This window comes from Panthera pardus, unplaced genomic scaffold (assembly GCF_024362965.1).
Source record: "Panthera pardus isolate Hobbes unplaced genomic scaffold, ASM2436296v1 HiC_scaffold_12, whole genome shotgun sequence".
In the NCBI taxonomy this organism is placed as follows: domain Eukaryota; kingdom Metazoa; phylum Chordata; class Mammalia; order Carnivora; family Felidae; genus Panthera; species Panthera pardus.
Genome location: NW_026526677.1, coordinates 23,950,693 through 23,968,852, shown reverse-complemented (window position 1 = coordinate 23,968,852; position 18,160 = coordinate 23,950,693). Strand labels below are relative to the sequence as shown.

The 18,160-nt window shown below is 35.0% G+C and overlaps 1 pseudogene; it reads left to right on the top strand.

The window, feature by feature from the left end:
• LOC109245151 (dynein axonemal assembly factor 11-like) overlaps positions 1–18,160 on the top strand; it is a 121,842-nt pseudogene that overhangs the window by 47,620 nt on the left and 56,062 nt on the right.

Genomic DNA, 18,160 nt, shown 5'->3' with positions numbered 1-18,160 from the left:
AAAATTCAGATAATGACAAGATCCAGGATGAGGACAAAATGAAACGTAACTCATCTGGAATGATGAAGAAAGCAATCGCTGATGATGTGCGAAGGAGGAGCAAGAATACAGTTTGAGATGACCTCATTAGAAGGTGAAGTCAGTAAAGATAATGGGTGTACTTAGTGGGGAGAGGAAGTAGAACAGCCTCTTACATGTTCAATGAAACAATACTGTGAAGAAGTTACAGGAGGTGACTTACCATCTCAAATTCACAGATAAGCAAGTTGAGTTTCAAAGCAGCTATGTAACTTATTCTGAGTAACTTGCTTCTAAACTAGCTAACCCAGGATGAAAGCTCTCATTTTCTAATTTCTACTATCTCATATATCCAGGAAGCTTAGAAATTCAGTACTTTCTTAGACTTATTATGTGAAAAAGGTCTTTATATATTTAAAAAATTAATTACATATGTATAAGGGGCTGTCACTCCCATAGGGTGATACAGGCTGTTGGATGGATTGGAGAGCAAATATAGCATATTTTCTTCTCTGTGGCTCTTTGTCCTCCGTATCCCATAAAATAGAACAATGGATTCAAAGTTAACTTTATAAAGTTATATTTTAAATGTAGTCACAAAGTAAGTAAGGGCTGTTTAAGATTACAGTGTAATCTCTCTTAGGTTCAGAACAAGCAACAGGGCTCTGAAAGCTAGGAGAATAGAACAAGGACTTTGAATACATGTATCGGCCTTATACTTATAGAGGTGTGGAGTTGAGCAGAGAGCTTATGAAACATTGTGGCAACACATTAGAACAAAATTTTTTCTACAATTTGTAAAAAATACAACATCTGTGAAGTGCAGTAAAGCAAGGCACAATAAAATGAGGCATACCTGTAATATTCACTGTAAATTCTGCAGATTAATAGAGATGAAAGAATTATAGAAAGGGAGAATTAAGATTAACAACTAACATTTATTAAGCCTACTATTTAACAAGCCTTATGGTGCCAGGCACCATTGTAACCACTTCATCAGTTGTTACCTTATTTAATTTTCAACCATTGTAAGATGTAGCTATTATCCCACAGATGAAGAAATTGAAGCTTAGATGATTAAGGAGCTTCTGCAGTTACACAGGCAGGAAGAGTCAGAATCAGACCATCAGATTATATGTGTGCACAACTAAACACGGAGTAATCCTATGGACTAGAAGCTTTATACCAGTATGACATGATTTCATCTTTTTCAACTCCCAGCAAGTTAGATATTACAATTTTCATTTTACATTTGGAGAACTGGAGGCCTGCAAAACTAACAGGTTAAGTCAGAGTTCAGGATAGACAGAAAATGTCATTGTTGCCACCTTTATGGACTAGGTGATATCATGGTTCATTTAAATTTTAGCATTAGTCACAGAAATTAAGCATAGTCATATATCAGGAGATTGTTCTATCAAATCCTTCTGGAATGCACATGCAATTTGCATTAGAAAATACTATTGTCAGGGGCGACTGGGTGGATCAGTCGGTTAAATGTCCAACTTTGGCTCAGGTCATGATCTCGCAGTCCATGAGTTAGAACTCTGGTTTTGGTTCTGGGCTGACAGCTCAGAGCCTGGAGTCTGTTTTGGATTCTGTGTCCCCCCTCTCTCACTACTCCTCCCCCGCTAGTGCTCTGTCTTGCTCTGACTCTCCAAAATAAATAAATGTTAAAAAACGTTAGGAAAATAATATTGTCAGTTCAAGTTAGGTCTCTGGATAGTGTTGTAGTTGCTGCATGTTTACACGGAGTTTGACAGTATACATCAAAGATAATAGTAAGATAAATGGATGCAAAGGATTACTTCATTTTGGGGCTAGTAGAAGTAAAATAGAATGTCAGAATAATTTGCATTATTAAACAGCAGGAATCTCACTTAACCACATCCAGAATAAAAAAAATAGGATGAGTATAGAAAAAAATGAATGTTAATGTTTTAATTGTTGTTTAGGTTTATAGGTTATATGTGTAAAAAGGAAAATAAGGGGCGCCTGGGTGGCTCAGTCGGTTGAGCCTCCGACTTCAGCTCAGGTCATGATCTCGCAGTCTGTAGGTTCAAGCCCATGTCGGGTTCTGTGTTGACAGCTCGGAACCTGGAGCTTGCCTCCGATTCTGTGTCTGCCTCTCTCTCTGCCCTTCCCCCGCTCATGCTCTGTCTGTCTCTCTGTGTCAAAAATAAATAAACATTAAAAAAAAAAAAAAGGAAAAGATGAAAAGTAATTCACCGCTACGCTGTTAACTGTGTTAGCCGCCTGCCTAAGGTATCACTCAGATACAATGAAGGACTGGGGTAAAAGTTAATAGCAGATCTGGTTTTCAGAATTGATAGAATTTTACCATTAGATTTTAAGATTTGAGCTGAGAGATTCCAAATGCAGTGGGAATATGCCTTCCCTTTTCTCTGCCTTAAAAAATTGCACTAAACATCCACAACAGAGGCACAGATGATTAGCAACTTCCCGCAAGGTTTAGAAGGAAAGGTCAGAAGTTCGATATCTGAGCATTTGGGCTTTTCAAGGAAAGAAATATCACCTTCAGAAATGGCCCACCAAATCTAATAACAGGTTGTTTTTATGTGTGTGTGTGTGTGTGTGTGTGTGTGTGTGTGTGTGTGTGTTTTCTTATCTCCCAACTCCATCACAACTGCTGCATTTTTAATCTTTTTCCATGTCGGTTCAGCCAAACATCTTTTTTCCCCATTATTTTCTTGTTCTTTCTTTTCTTTTTTTAACAACAAAAACGCCAACAGAGTGCATTTCATTGTAATCTGTGTAAAAGGCAACACATGCCTTTTAAATCATTTTTCAAAATTAATGTTGCTTTAGTTAACGTTCTCCGATGAGAGCTCAGAGGTTTGGTGCGTTCTCTATGTTTCCTTTAGAACCGCCGAGAGGGTAAGAAACATAAGCTTGGTACTTAGGAGACAAAGCGGATTCTGCAGCTGAAGCATTTCCCAGTTATGATGGCTACAGCCACATTTCTCTATGTAAAAGCAAATGATCTAACTCATCACATCTGCTCCCTATTTATCTTCAAGTCACATTTGCTGACTTTACCAACAAAAACAAGTTGTGCTTTTATCCTTGGAGTTGGCATAGCAGAGTTTGATACAGACCAGGAAGACTCTGAGAGTGTTGCTTTGTCTCTTCCCTCCTAGATCATCAGCAACATCATCACATAAATCCAACTGCTACTCTTCATTGTGAGGACTTAGAGGCCGGGAAGCAGGGAAAGTTGCATTTTAAATGACATTCTGCTTTTGAGGATTATTACTATTTTTTAAGAGATCGCCATTACTCCTGAAACTTCTGATAAATTACAATGATACATATGGTTAAATAACTCTGGGGCATGGCTTGCCTTTCATCATCTCTAATATGTAAAATGTCAAATTAAAGAAAACATGACTCTGAGGGGTATTCCTAGATAATTACTCTGAGATTAAAAATAACAACAAAGAATTTCCTAAGGGGGTTTCTTTGTACACATTTTCTCTGAAACAGAATTGCTAAAAATACTACTACTTAAGTGGGGAAAATGGTATATTGATTTTGTAGAATCTTCTGTTTTTTGAAATAGTGTTTATTTTTATTCCTACCATTATTCTTTAAATTATTAATATTCATATTTCAGTTTTATAGAGTGCACCCTGTTTAAATTGTACAAATGCACACATAATTTTAATTGAATTTTCAAACCAATATTGAAAGGTAAATATTATTTTCTGTGTATGTTATGGAAAAATATCAGGCTTATAAGGTAAAGTATGGAGACCAAGATTATATAGTTAGTGGTAAAGCTGGCCTTTTGCTTTCAGGTTTCTGAATTGAAGTTAGTGTTCTTTTCGTCTTTGTCAGAATTTTTCAGGTTTAATTTTGTACAGTTACCTTTTATGCCCACTGTTATGAAATAGTGCTATCAAGTGAAAATATCATTGTGTTTTGTTTGTTCTGTTGAGAAAAAAGAAATTAGGTCCTACATTTAATTTAGGAAAATAATTTTTTAAACATCTTAATATAATTAGATTCAACCTAAAATATTTTATTTGGGGGGATTTTATGAGTATGGCATATGATATGATATCAATGATATCAAATACAATGTATGATATAGCAAAGCAGTGGATAAAGTCTGCAGCTACTACAATACGAATGGGTAAACTTCAAAAGTGTGGGCTTTCTTGTTATTTCTCTAGTTTTTCTTTCAAGAGTGGGTCTTTTCAGTTTTATATACAAAGGGCTATGCTATAGTCTAAGAAACTGATAAAATACAAACTCCATTGATGTAAGCAATAATATGACATGTAAGTAATAATCAGAAAGCCAACTAACTCATTTCTATCTTGTTTCATCCTATACACACACAAAAAAAGAAGCTTGCTCCTGTGCCTAAAATCTATTCTTTTTACTTTTTTTTGTATTTTGTATGTCTTCATCTTTAACCTACTTTATTTTAGTACTTAGCATATTTTGGGAATATATATATATACATATGTAAAATGTTAATTTATTTTTGAGAAGGGAGAGGGGCAGAGAGATAGGGGGACAGAAGATCCAAAGTAGGCTCTGTACTGACAGTTGAGAGTCCGATGTGGGACTCAAACTTATAAACTGTAACATCATGACATGAGCTGAAGTCAGACACTTAACCAACTGAGCAACCCAGGCACCCTCTTTGTGTGTGTGTGTGTGTGTGTGTGTGTGTGTGTGTGTGTATTAAAGTTTGTTTATTTATTTATTATAATGTTTATTATTTTGAGAGAGAGAGCAAGCAGGGGAGGGGGCAGAGAGAGAAGGAGACAGAATCTGAAGTAGGCTCCAGGCTCTAAGCTGTCAGCACAGAGCCCGATGGCGGGCTTGAACTGTTAGATTGTGACCTGAGCCAAAGTCAGATGATCAGCAGCTGAACCACCCAGGTGTCCCATTTATTTATTTGTTTATTTTGAAAGAAACAGAGAGAGCATGAGCAGGGGACGGTCAGAGAGAGAGGGAGAGGGGGAGAATCCCAAGCAGGATGTACCCAAAGTACAGAGAGCCCCATGTGGGGGTCCAGCTCATGAAACTGTGAGATCATGACCTGAGCCGAAATCAAGAGTCAAACACTTAATTGACTGAGCCACCCAGGTGATCCTATCATTATATATTTAAAGTGAATGACCAAACATATAAAGTTGAATGGGTGTATAGATGGAATGTCAGAGTTTGTATACTATCTTAATTTATGTTAGGTTTGTTTGTTCTCTTGGGTAAATGGTCAACAGGGAGTGTCTAAGCAGACTTTTTTATAAAAGTCCATTATTAGGATTAATTGCCTCATTTTGTATAATTATAAGCATATATAATTATAGAAATGACATAATTATAATATGGTTTTTCATTTAATTATGTGAAAGTAACTCAAAATATGTCTGTTAGCCATCTGGATGTCTTCTTTGGAAAAGTGTCAAAATAGGTGTAATGCAAAATTTGACTCAAAATACTATCATTGAACAATAGCTAGAACCATACAATTTATTATCCATATGTGGACATTTCTGGGAGTGGAAGCTTATTCTTAAAATAAATAAAATAATATAAATTTTGAAAAAAAAACTATTGAACAACAAAATATTTTTATTATGTTGATGGCTTTCTAGAAGTTATTTTCAAAATTATTTTCCACATAATACATGCATTTAAAATATAACATCTATATATTATAATATCATAAACAAAAATTATTGATTATTTGGATTTTGTAAATAGGTAAAATATTATTATTTTATTAAGTTTATTTATTGATTTTGAGAGAGAGAGAGACAGACAGAGAGAGAGAGAGAGAGAGAGAGAGAGTGAGTTTGAACAGGGGAGAGACAGAGAGAGAGAATCCCAAGCAGGATCTGTACTATCAGTAGAGAGCCTGATGTGGGGTTTGATCTCACAATCTCATTAACCAAGAGATCATGCATGACCAGAGCTGAGATCAAGAGTCAGACACTTAATAGAATGAGCCACCCAGGTACCCCAGCAAAATATTATTTATTTTTTCTCATAATTAAAATAGGTTTAATTATTATCTCTATCCTTTTTTTTTTAAGCTGTGTCATCTAGCACTGAATCACTGGTATTTTTCTTAAAAATATCATTTTTAGTTTCTATTATTAAATTTTAAAGTTATGAAAAGGTGAATATTATAGCTAACCAGTTTGAAATGCTTGGCACTCAACTGCTTCTCCTCTGTAGATGATAATATTTTGACTTAAGGAAATATTCCTTCAGAGCACTCCTTCAGAGGAGTGCTCCTCTTCAGAGGTCCTCCTTCAGAGGTCTTTCTACCCTCAACACTAACACAAATGTAAGATATATACGTTCCAATTTATTTGCATTTTGGAATGTGCATGTATATTATACACACACATATTATTATATATACATAGACATATAATTATAAACTTTGTCAAATACAGTTACTATTTAAATATATTGTTGCATCAAATTATGATTATTTTTCTTTTCTCCCTTAGAGCTAGATTTGGCTTAGTGACCAAGTTCTGGCAAATGAAATATAAGCAGAAGGGTTTTTTGTTTGTGATTTCCAAAAGAGATTCCTTAAAGAGAGAGAGCACATGATTCCTCATCTTTATTCTTTTTGCTGTCATTTCACAAGTCACAGTTAACTATGAAATGGCTTCTAGGGTAGCAGTGTATGATATTAAAAGGAGATGTCCTGGTTAATATCATTGACCTGCCATGCCAACCCCTGATTGCCAATTACATATGAGAGAGAAATAAAATTTCATTTTGTTCATTTTGGAGTTTTCTAATACATGTAGTCAAACCTGATTTTTATTTACATACTCACAAAACAAATTCATAAATCCCCTTTCTCAAATAAAAAGAAAACCAGGTTAAACAAAATACATATATACACAGGAATAAAGTGGTGCAAGTAAGAATGGAAGTGGATCATTGGTGTCAAGTTTTCACAAATAAAAACCTGTTATTTTGGCTGAAGCAGTAGTGACAGGAGGTTCACCACCATTGGTTCCAGGTTGGCAACTAATAGCCAAATCTTATTCTGATAGTTGGACACATAAAGAAGTCAAGTACAACCCCAGCTGCCTGATCTAGCAAGTTCAACTTTACTCTCACCTCTTTCATATTCTAGTATTGAGCTGGCTCTGTACCTACAGTAAGATCAGGATGGGACTCAAAATCCTGTATGTATCTTCTTGTGCAACTGAGCAGAGAAATACCAATTTCTTTCTGGTTTGGTAACCCTAACAAAGTTATGTCCTAAAAATGCTTGAGATCATTGCCAATAGTCAACTGTTCTTATCTCAAATGCTTGCTTCTTAATGACTTGAGAAGAAAAAAGAGGGAAAGACTGCAAGTAGAAGGGAGTGAGCAATAGGGGAGGAAAGGAAAAGTAGGAGGAGAGGTAGACTGTAGACCTTAAGAAAGTGCAAGGCTTTTAGCTGTTAGAAGTCTAATGAAGTTCACAACTGATTCTGTTACAGTAAAACCTTGGGTTGCAAGTACCTTGTTCTGCGAGTATTCCGCAAGATGAGCAAACATTTCTAATAAATTTTAACTTGATACATGAGTGATGTCTTGCAATACGAATAGTTCTGTGACACTGAACGGCACATGATCACATCTGAGCCAATGGTTCTTGAAGTTTGCTTTGGTATACAAGTGCTTTGGACCACAAGCATGTTTCCAGAATGAATTTTGCTCACAAAGGTTTTATTGTATTTCAAAACCACTGGTTTGGTTTCTCCTTACTTCCTGAGTGAGGAATGTAACTGTAAGTACATATTCTACAGAATATAATGTAGTGATAAGCAAGAGGAAATACTATAATAGATTTTAATTCAGAGTTTACTTTGAATTGAAAGCTTTGCGATATACTAGGAATGTGGCCTCTTACATGTGATCTGTTTTCTCAGCTATAGGATGCACATAAGAGTAAAGTGAAGCACCAATAAATTGATTTCTTTCCTTCTTTTTTTTTATTTTTGGGGGCAAAAATCACACTGTGATGGACAAACTCTGAGTATAGAGCTATAAAAACTCAAAAAACATAAATAAATGGAATCACATTATATATTGACATTTATAACTCTCTCTGGGGTTGAATGAACAACTGAGAACATAACAAAAAATCTCATTAAGACTATTGAGAAATAATCAAAAATAATTTTATAAATTGTATAAGATTTACCAAAATGTCCATTGTCATTTTTACTTGTTATTCTTTATCAATCACTCTTGCTATATCTCAGGCAATTTTATTTACTAAAAGTTCTCTTTTATAGCAAATCATTGTAATATATTCATGCAGGTGTTAGCAGGCTATTAAGGGAATGTTTAAGTCATTTACAACTGTCTTTCAATGTTTTATAATTTTTTTTTGAAATTATCAATATATGGTATTGATAAATGGCCTATTTCTATTTGGAAAAAATGTGATATGTATAGTAATGAAGGAAGTCAAAGCCTGAAATGAAATTAATACAAAATATCTGTATCTTTAAAATAGCTATCAGTCCTTTTTCTCATGAGAGAATGTTATGCTTTTATGTGTGTGCTTGAAACTTAAATAGTTGAAATAATTGTATGGTAAAATAAAAGCATGCAACACCTAAACAATTTCAAGTCACCGTATTCAGTGCTGTTCATTTTGTCTCTGTAAGACAAATCTTCCGAGAAAGATCTGGCTTCTTCTAGGATCTGTAAATGAGACTTTAGAATGTGATTAATAATATAAAAGTAGTTTATATTATGCTGAATATTTTAAAATTCTGATAAGAACTCCTTTTTTAATTAATGTTTTTGCACAGCCATAATTCAGCCATTTGGAACACTGGGATTAAACGAAAAAGTATTACAGAAACTCTCTGTACTTTCTTGCACATGCCAGAATGGTTAAAATAAAAATGACAAAGCCAAGTGTCGGTGAGGATGCGGAACAAAGAAAACTCTCATTTCGTGCTGCGTAGTCTATGAATTGTTACGTTCTCTGATACAAAATTCAGAAACAAACTCTATGCTATTAGAAGACAGTACAGGGATTACACTGGGGGTAAGAGACAAAGGAACTTTTTGGAAGAGCCTTATGGCACACTTCTAGGTTGTTGGTATATTCTATTTTTTGAGCCCAGTGGTAATTGTACGAATATGCTCACTTGGGGTGATTTATTTAAAGGCATATTTATGATTTCTACACTTATTTAAATATATAATATCTCTTCATAGGAAAGAGTATTAAAATGATTTTCTGATGGTCACTATGTTGTTATTTACAAATATTTAGGAAATGATTTTTTACTTGTTATTTTGAAATAGTTTTATATGTATAGAATCTTATAGATTATTACAAGATCATACGGAGAATTTCCCTATATCATTCTCCCAGAGTCCCTAACATTAATATATTTGAAACTATAATGTGATCATTAGAACCATAAAATCAATATTTATACAACCATATTACTTAAACTACTGACCCTATTCACATTTTAGTAGTTTTTCTACTAACGTCTTTTTTTGCTGATGTCTTATTGACTTTATATTTTTTTCTGTTAATGTTCTTCTTTGTCTCCAAGATTTAATTGAGATACAGTGCACTTAATTACCAAGTATTCTGTGTTTCCTCTACTCTAGGAAAGCTTCTCTGTTCTTTTTGTCTTTCACGACTATCACACTCTTTTGAACAGTACTGGTCAGATGTGTAGAAAAATGGGTTTGTCTGATTTTCTCATGATTAGATTGAATACCATAAAGTATTATGCCCTTCTCTGTGCATTTTATCAAGGGGGACATAATGTCAATATATCTTACTCCTGCTGGTATTAACCTTGATCACTTGAAGTGGTGACTGCTGGCTTAAGTCTTCACCATAAAGTTGCCATTTTTTTTCTTTGTAATTAATATGTATTTCAGAGGAGATGCTAGGAATACGCAAGTGTTGCTTTTCAAATTTTTTAATGCTTATTTTTGAGACAGAGACAGACATGAACAGGGGAGGGGCAGAGAGAGAGGGAGACACAGAATCTGAAACAGGCTCCAGGCTCTGAGCTGTCAGCACAGAGCCCGACGCGGGGCTCAGACTCACAAACCTTAAGATCATGACCTGAGCCGGTCAGACGCTTAACCAACTGAGCCACCCAGACACCCCACAAGTGTTGCTTTTCTATTAGAACTTTCGCCTATAAATTTGAACTTCCATGTATCTTACCTCCATTGATCCTGCCAGATCAATCTTGCCTATAACAATTACTTTGGTGTTGGTCTAATGGTGATTTTGTAGTTCCTTCAATATTATGAGATTTCAAAAGGAGATAGAAAAAAAACATGGAAAAATAATATGTGTTAGGTTTTATTTCGATGGAAATACACACTCCATATATTGCTAACTTTATTTACCTGTGAGTTCAAAATATGGTGCTTTTATTTTTAGGCCCGTCTGCCTTTTTATGGCATGAACCCCATGTTACTCATTACTAGAAATGAATCACCTCCAACTGATTTGTAGATATATCAGAGGGTCCAATGGCACATTGCTATATATTGCCCTAGAACAAGCCATCTATCCTTTGTCCTACTTTTTACATTTCTACATCTGGAAACCCCGCTGTGTTGGCTAAATGATGATCCTCGTGAAATCGCCTTTCATTTGAACAGGCGATTTATCTACTGATAAATGTATTTCAATATTAGCATACACCTTCCAAAGTATGAGAATGGGTTTCTGTTACTAGAGACTGAAACTCAAAAGAGTAAACAGGCTGTCGTGAGTGGATCTTGAATAGTTTTGTTGTCAAAGAGAGGATAAGAAAAGAAATGACTTTAAGATGCAAAGCAATTCAATTTGATTTTGAGACATCTGTGATATAAGGGAAACTGTGGTTAGAGTATGTGATAATAGGTTCGGTGTAATGTGCACTGGGCTCTGTATTTAAAGCCTTTTATCCTTGTATATCTATGGCTCTCTGTGCTGAGGACATGCAAGATTGAGGAAAAAAGGTCAGAGATGAATAAAAGACTAGCATAGGGTTATTTTCCCCGTGAGTCATCTTAATTCTTTTTATAGTTCCTTAGCACCTAGTGTTTTCTAACAAGAGGTAGAATCTGTAGAAAAATATAAAGTATATGGATAGAGGGCAGTGCCAAGCCACCTTCATGTACATTTGAATTTTACACCACCTCAGAACCATAAGTACCGCCATTATATCCAAACCCAATTCCAGAGCTTCTAGACTCACCTTTTCAGTAAGTAGATGTCTATTCAAGTTGCCTTTGAAGAATTTGTGGGCAAGTACTAAGCATGCCTTATAAATGTTATGTGTAGTCAAGATTAACAAATGATGAAATATACAAAGGACTAAATTTTCTTTAACAGGAGAAACCTGAGGTGGCTAAGGCCACCACTGGCTAGAATTTGGCTTGCTGGAAATGTGAGCCAGGCAAGGGCTTAGGGTGTTACTGGTCCATGGGTTGAAATGCATGGAGCTAAGGAAGACATTTGAAAAGCAGCAGTCCTGGGGTGCCTGGGTGGCTCAGTCAGTTAAGCATTCAACTCTTGATTTCAGCTCGGGTCATGAACTCAGCATTTGGCTCATGGAATCCAGCTCTGTACTGGGCTCTGCAGTGACAGTGCGGAGCCTGCTTGGGGATTCTGTCTTTCCTTCTTTCTCTTTGCCCTTCTCCCGCTTTCTCTCTCTCAAAATAAATAAATAAACATTTAAAAATAATAAAAACTAATAAGAAGCAGTAACCCAAATTAAATGTCAATGAAGATGATCTAGGCACAAATGCACCTTGCAAGGAGAGGGGGAGAATAATAAGTTAAACTCAAATAGTTAAAAAATGTTTGCCTCTGAAGAACAAAGCTGGCATGAGGGTGTGTCAGGGGACTTTGATTTTCAGTATGAAGACTTTTTGGTGCTTTTTGATATTTTTAACCTTGACTTTGAAAATATTTGCTCTTTTAAAATTTATTTTAAAAAATCAATATGTATTTATGTTTGCATATGTATTTGACATTACAAATCAATAAGGAATTAAATTTGATTACTTAATTTGAGTTATTAGAATATAGTTACCGTTCTCTTTTGAGATAGAGAAGTATAGAATACAATAGCATGAGGTTTGAACCCAAAGGACACAGGTTCAAGTTCAAATTCTGTCATCAACCAGCTCTCGATATATACTATCTCTGTGGATGATAAGAGACTGCCATGCTGTCATTGGACAATACAGCATCATTGAGTGGATCAAATGCGATAATGTGGATTTTGTTTTTTGGAAAGTGTAGTAAGTATTGTGAATTATCATTCTAGCCAGTACCCCACAGATATTTTTAAGTTATGCAAATGTTAAGTTATGATGACAACCATTGCTGGAAGTCATTATGCTATCTCTTGCTAGGTTCATTCATGCTGCCTATGTGGCTGATTTCCAGATTGTCCTTTCCTTGAATAAAACCATTAATTCTGTGCTGCTTTATTTTCAAGGTTTTAACTTTTTCAGAATATGGTACTAGCCCATAATACATGCTTATCTTCTTTTTTTAATAGTAATTATTGTTTATATGCTAATACATTTAGGTCAGTTTCTTGGAATTTGCAAATGACGCCTACTATTTTTAGTTTCTGGAAAATCTCTGTAAAACACCCAAAATATACGGTATCTTTTTCCTTAAACATTTAAAAGCCTAATATTGTATCAAAATCCAATAAAAGGCTTATAATGGTATGCCACACTTTACCTTCCAAAAAATTCTCTCTTCTGCCAATGAAATGATTAGCTGCCTTTATAGAAAATGTGATTTGCTTGTCCATGATTTGGTTTGCAAATCCAGGTTGGCATGCATAGTTCATATCCCTCGCTTATCAGAATTCACATAGAAGTAGCATATTGATAAGTGTTCAATTTAAATTTTACACATTGCTAACTAAAATTACATAAAAATGACACAGAATGGAATAGTACACCCTGGATCCTATGAAGAAGAGTGAGAAGCAAATAAATCTCCAATTCCTGACTTTGTTATAATCTACAGGCGTCTGGGCAAAATAGGCACAATGAGACCACTTGAAATCTTAGTAAATTAAACCTACCACACCACAAGGTGTATACTTTCCATGTTCTTAGGAATTCTGGCATTGAAGAGGTAAGCTCAAGTGTCACAAATATCCTAGGCATTTTTTAAGAACCTCTCTTTCTTCCCTCCCATAGTTTTTGGCATAATAAGAACCAAGGAATTGGACAGTAGGAAAGTGTTTATGGACTTTGAAATGAGAAGACCATTTTACTTTAGAAAAGTATGGCTGACCTGACACTAGAATCTCAAAAACAAAACCAAAAAATAGAAAATAAGATTAAAGAACTCCTGTTTCATATTTATTGTGATAGCTATCTATCTATCTAGATCTCTCTGTCTAGATAAATGCCATATCTTACTGACAACTTATATTTCCTTTAGATTTTAGAAATATGTTTTATTCACCATCATATACAATTAAAATTTGTCATTAGATAAGTTTTTGACACTAGAAAATGTTATTAGATACAAGATAACACAAAAATTACCTAGAATTAAAATATTTTAGCTCAAATTTCGTATCTGTTCATAATTACTGTGTAACTTTGCATGAATCAGTTAACTTGTCTGTTTCCTCATGTCTGTAATGAGAAAGTTGGAGGAGATGAATCTTGGGATATCTCCAAGTATCAGTATGTATCCTTGCTTGGGTAAAAAATATGTCTCTTTTACTACAATTATGGCATAAGTAATGAATATCTCACCTCTGTTGTAACAATCTTCCATACTAAGTGGTATGTCTGTTACAACAAATCATAATAAGGAAAGCAACTTCAAGGACACATTAATTGCAAAATTAGGTGCCTAAAAGATTATGTGATAAACCTTATGCTTTTGGCATATATAGGAACATCTAACTCAGAATCCATACAATATATTACAGATCATAGTTTCAAGATTTATAATCTGGCTTGTGTGTGTAGAGAAGATTAGAAGAAATAATTGATCATGAAGAACAAAGACTGAAATATGCAGGTGTATCAGTACAACAGAAATAAGAGCATACAGTCAAAGAAAAGACAGGAGTAAAAGAAAAGTAGGCAAAAGGAATCAAAGAGCTCAGTGAATATGGAGATATTAACCATATTAAGAAAAAAAAAACAGGCTTTCACAAAAGACTGGAAGAATTCCAAAGGGGGTTCATTAAGTCAAATATACTCTATATAAGAAAGCAGGGAAATGCTTAATACCTTTTAGCAACTTTAAGATGGTTAAATTTTTTAAATTTATGGTACTTAATTCAAAACCAAAGAAATAAATCCCTGCTGTAAGAGTTGCTGCAGCCCTCAAGTAATTCATAGACCAGTTGAGGAGAAAAATAAGTGAACAATTAAAATGCAATATGATAATTCTTTAATAGAGGTGATATGATATTAGTTACATATTTTGTGCTTATGTTGTGGTGGCGCCTCTGTGTTCATTGTTTTATGCATTATATCAACCTCTGAGCAGCCTTATAAAATGGATGCAATTTTTAAAATTATAGATGTAAGGATACTTAGGCTGAAAAAGGATAAATATCCTGCCAAATGTCATGCAAGTGGTCATAGTTAAAGTAGGCTTTGTTCTTTTTTCTTTCAAATCCAACAGTCCTTGTATCTAGGAAGGTCACCCATTTATGATTCAAGAAGCAGAGAATACACAGATTTAAGAAAAATTCTCTTCCAGAAAACACCCTCCAAATTTTGACTACTTACATTATGTGAATATATAATGGTTTGCAATAGTGAACTCTGTTATACTCTGAAATTGACAACTTACTAATGTTTCAGACAACTGTATAAATCATAAGGGAAAGACTAACTGTGTGTGTATGTTTGTAGGAAGTTTGTAATTTGAGGATGTGTGTATCTATAAAAATTTAAAAATTTACCCAGATTAAAAAACCTACATTTCTTTATGAAAGGCTTCAATATGATTACCTTTAATAATTAATATTCCAGGTTTTCTTCAAAATGTTTTGTTTACTCAATTGCCTGAATGCTTAGTGTGTTTGTTTCCAGCCCCATTTGTATTTAGACTGTCCCTAACCTACTATCTAAATATACTTTCTAAGTGTAATTCTTCTTTTTTAAACTTTTTTTAAAGTGTATTTACCTATTTTTGTAGCGGGGGTGGCAGGAAAGGTGGGAAGGGGCAGAGAGAGAGAGGGAAACGTGGAATCTGAAGCAGGCTCCAGGCTCTGAGGTGTCAGCACAGAGCCTAATGTGGGGCTCAAACCCACCAACCATGAGATCATGAACTGAGCTGAAGTTGGACACTTAACTGACTGAGCCACCTAAGTGCCCCTATAATTCTTTTTTTTTTTTTTCCTTCAGTTTATTTGCTTTTGAGAGAAAGAGAGAGCGAGTGAGCATGAGCAGGGATGGGGCAGAGAGAGGGAGACAAAGGATCTGAAGCAGGCCCTGTGCTGACAGCAGAGAGCCTGATGCAGGGCTTGAACTCACAGTCGGATCATGAGAACATGACCCAAGCCAAAGTTGGACACTTAACTAACTGAGCCCCTCAGGTGCCTCCAGTGTAATTCTTCATGGCACTTGGGTCTGTCTCAAATAGTACATATCACAATTTGCAATTATGAACTTATATACATTTAATTGACAGTTTCTTTTTTCATACTTGATACTATAAGCTACATGGGGACTGGTTTGTTCCCTTCTGCATTCATGGATTCTCTGCATTCTTCTACTCAATTTACCACGAAATTCATGCATAACAATATTTGTTGAATTAAAGAATGCTGAATATATGAGTGAATGAATAATTGAATTAAATGCTCAGCAAATTAAGAATTCTAAGTTTTGTAGGCAAGGCAGAACAAAATCCAACTCCAGACAGCTCTTTGTAACAGAGAAATCTCAGCAATGTGTGAAGTAGAGATGATTGATTTTTGTGCTTTTCTAAACCCTGGTGTTCTTAACCTCAGTGTTACAATGGCAAAGGGGCAGCTGCTCAAAACCCAGAAGAGATGGCAACTAGTGGAGTAGAAGAAATTAAATGCATTTTTGGATCTGCCCCAAACTCTGAAGAGACCTCTCTTAGCCCCTTAGAGATAATTGGTCATAGCAAGGATTATAACTGTAATTAAGCAACAGTATCACCAAAAGACAATCCCAATATAGCTCATTGATGAAATAGCTGCACCATCAGATGCACATGCATGCTAGCTCAGGTCAGCTTGTATGTTACGGGGGTTCCAGTCTGGAGACTTGAGTTCAAGTTCCACAGCTATTCTATAGCTACTTGTATGACCTTGAGAAACTGACTTAACCTTAGCAGACTTCTGTTTCTTTTTCTGTACAATTGAGATTAGATGGACTGCAAATTTCTTTTTTATCTTAAAAAAACACTCAGATGCTATTTTCCCCCCTAAACATAACTACCATATTCAGTTAAAATCTGTTATAACACATTGATCTCCTAACAAGGTTGGCTCCTGCTACTTATCTGGCTGGAACATCCTTACCTCAAGCACTAACATTATAAAGGGATTTATATACAGTATTATTCCTGAGAACTGTGCCTTTGGCAGAGGCAAATAAAAATTGCAAAGCAAAATTAGGTTTATGCATATTTTTTCTAGAGAAAGAACACCTTTCTTCTCCTGTATCCCACCTTTTAAAATTTCAATTTTTGCCTCCACTAGCCAAAGGAAACTAAACATTGTGCAATTAATTATTCAGTGAAAATGCAAGTGTTGAATAGAAAAATCTGGACAGTGCTGTGATTTCATAAAATGTAAGCTGTTGGGGTTTTTTTCCCCTTAAAGTAATATGGGTTTAAACTTAGGATGGTATCTGTTTGTTGCATTTGAACAGCTGTAAAAGACAAACGTAAGCTGAATTAAAGGGTGTTTTATCATAAACACATTAACAAAAACATTCCCTGTACCTGGATGAATCAATAAGACATCAAATTTAAACTATTTTCAAGCACTTCATGTTAAGTTGCTCAGAGTATGGTCATGTGCCTTTCTTTTTCACCCCCTCTCAAATTGATCTCATCTACTCGTGAATACATAATCTCTTTAACTAATGTTCCTCAACTTTATATCCCAGTTACAAAGATAGGCAACTCTACTGGCTATTCTTGTTGGTGTTTTAGAGTCAGTCCAAAATTCAGTGGACTGTGAAATGACTTCGATTCCTATTGGCTCAGCCGTAAACTTTCCAACCTTGGGAAATAAGACACCATATCTGAACTGCATATGCCTGAAATCTAGAAATTGTTAGAATTAAATGCAAAATGGAGACTGGACTTGAGAATTCCCTGAGAAGACAAAACCATCTGAGCCACATAAGCAAAGCTAAATCTAGCTTGTTTCATGAATGCAGGCAGAACTTAACTTAGGTTGCCTCTTGTAAATGCCTCTTATAAATCATAAAAGAAACTTGAGTCATCTTCCTAAAAATATTAAAAGATAATCCCTGTTAAGCAATCCTCTGCCATCTACAGAAACTAACCAATCACTGTAAAGGTTAAATATCTTCATTTTCACCTTGTAAACCATCCTGTCACCTCATACTGGTGAGTTTCACATCACTTCTAAATTGCTAAACTCCTAGTTTGCAAACTGTTGTTACATGCACAATAAACTCTTAGTAAATACTCTTTATTGATACGGTGTTTGTTTAAAGTTTATTTATTTTAGTGATCTCTACAACCAATGTGGGACTCAAACCCACTACCCTGACATCTAGAGTCCTGTGCTCTTCGGGCTGAGCCAGCAGGTGCCCCAATATAGTGGTTTCGCTTTTGTTTTTTTTTGTTTTTTTTTTTTTTCAAATGTAGCATTTTAATTAATTAATTAATTAATTACATTATTTTCCTTATTTTTACATCCAATCCAGCAGCAAAGCTTACGAATTCACTTTCTTAAGCAGGTCTTCAATGGGTCTTCCTCTTTGCACCTCCACTATCCAATATCATAATCCAAGCCAGCATTTTCTCACAATTGAATGTCTCTTATCTAAATCTCACCCTAATCTGCTTGCCATGTGGTAGGAAGACTGAGTTTTTGAACATCTAAATGTGCCACTTCCTATTTAA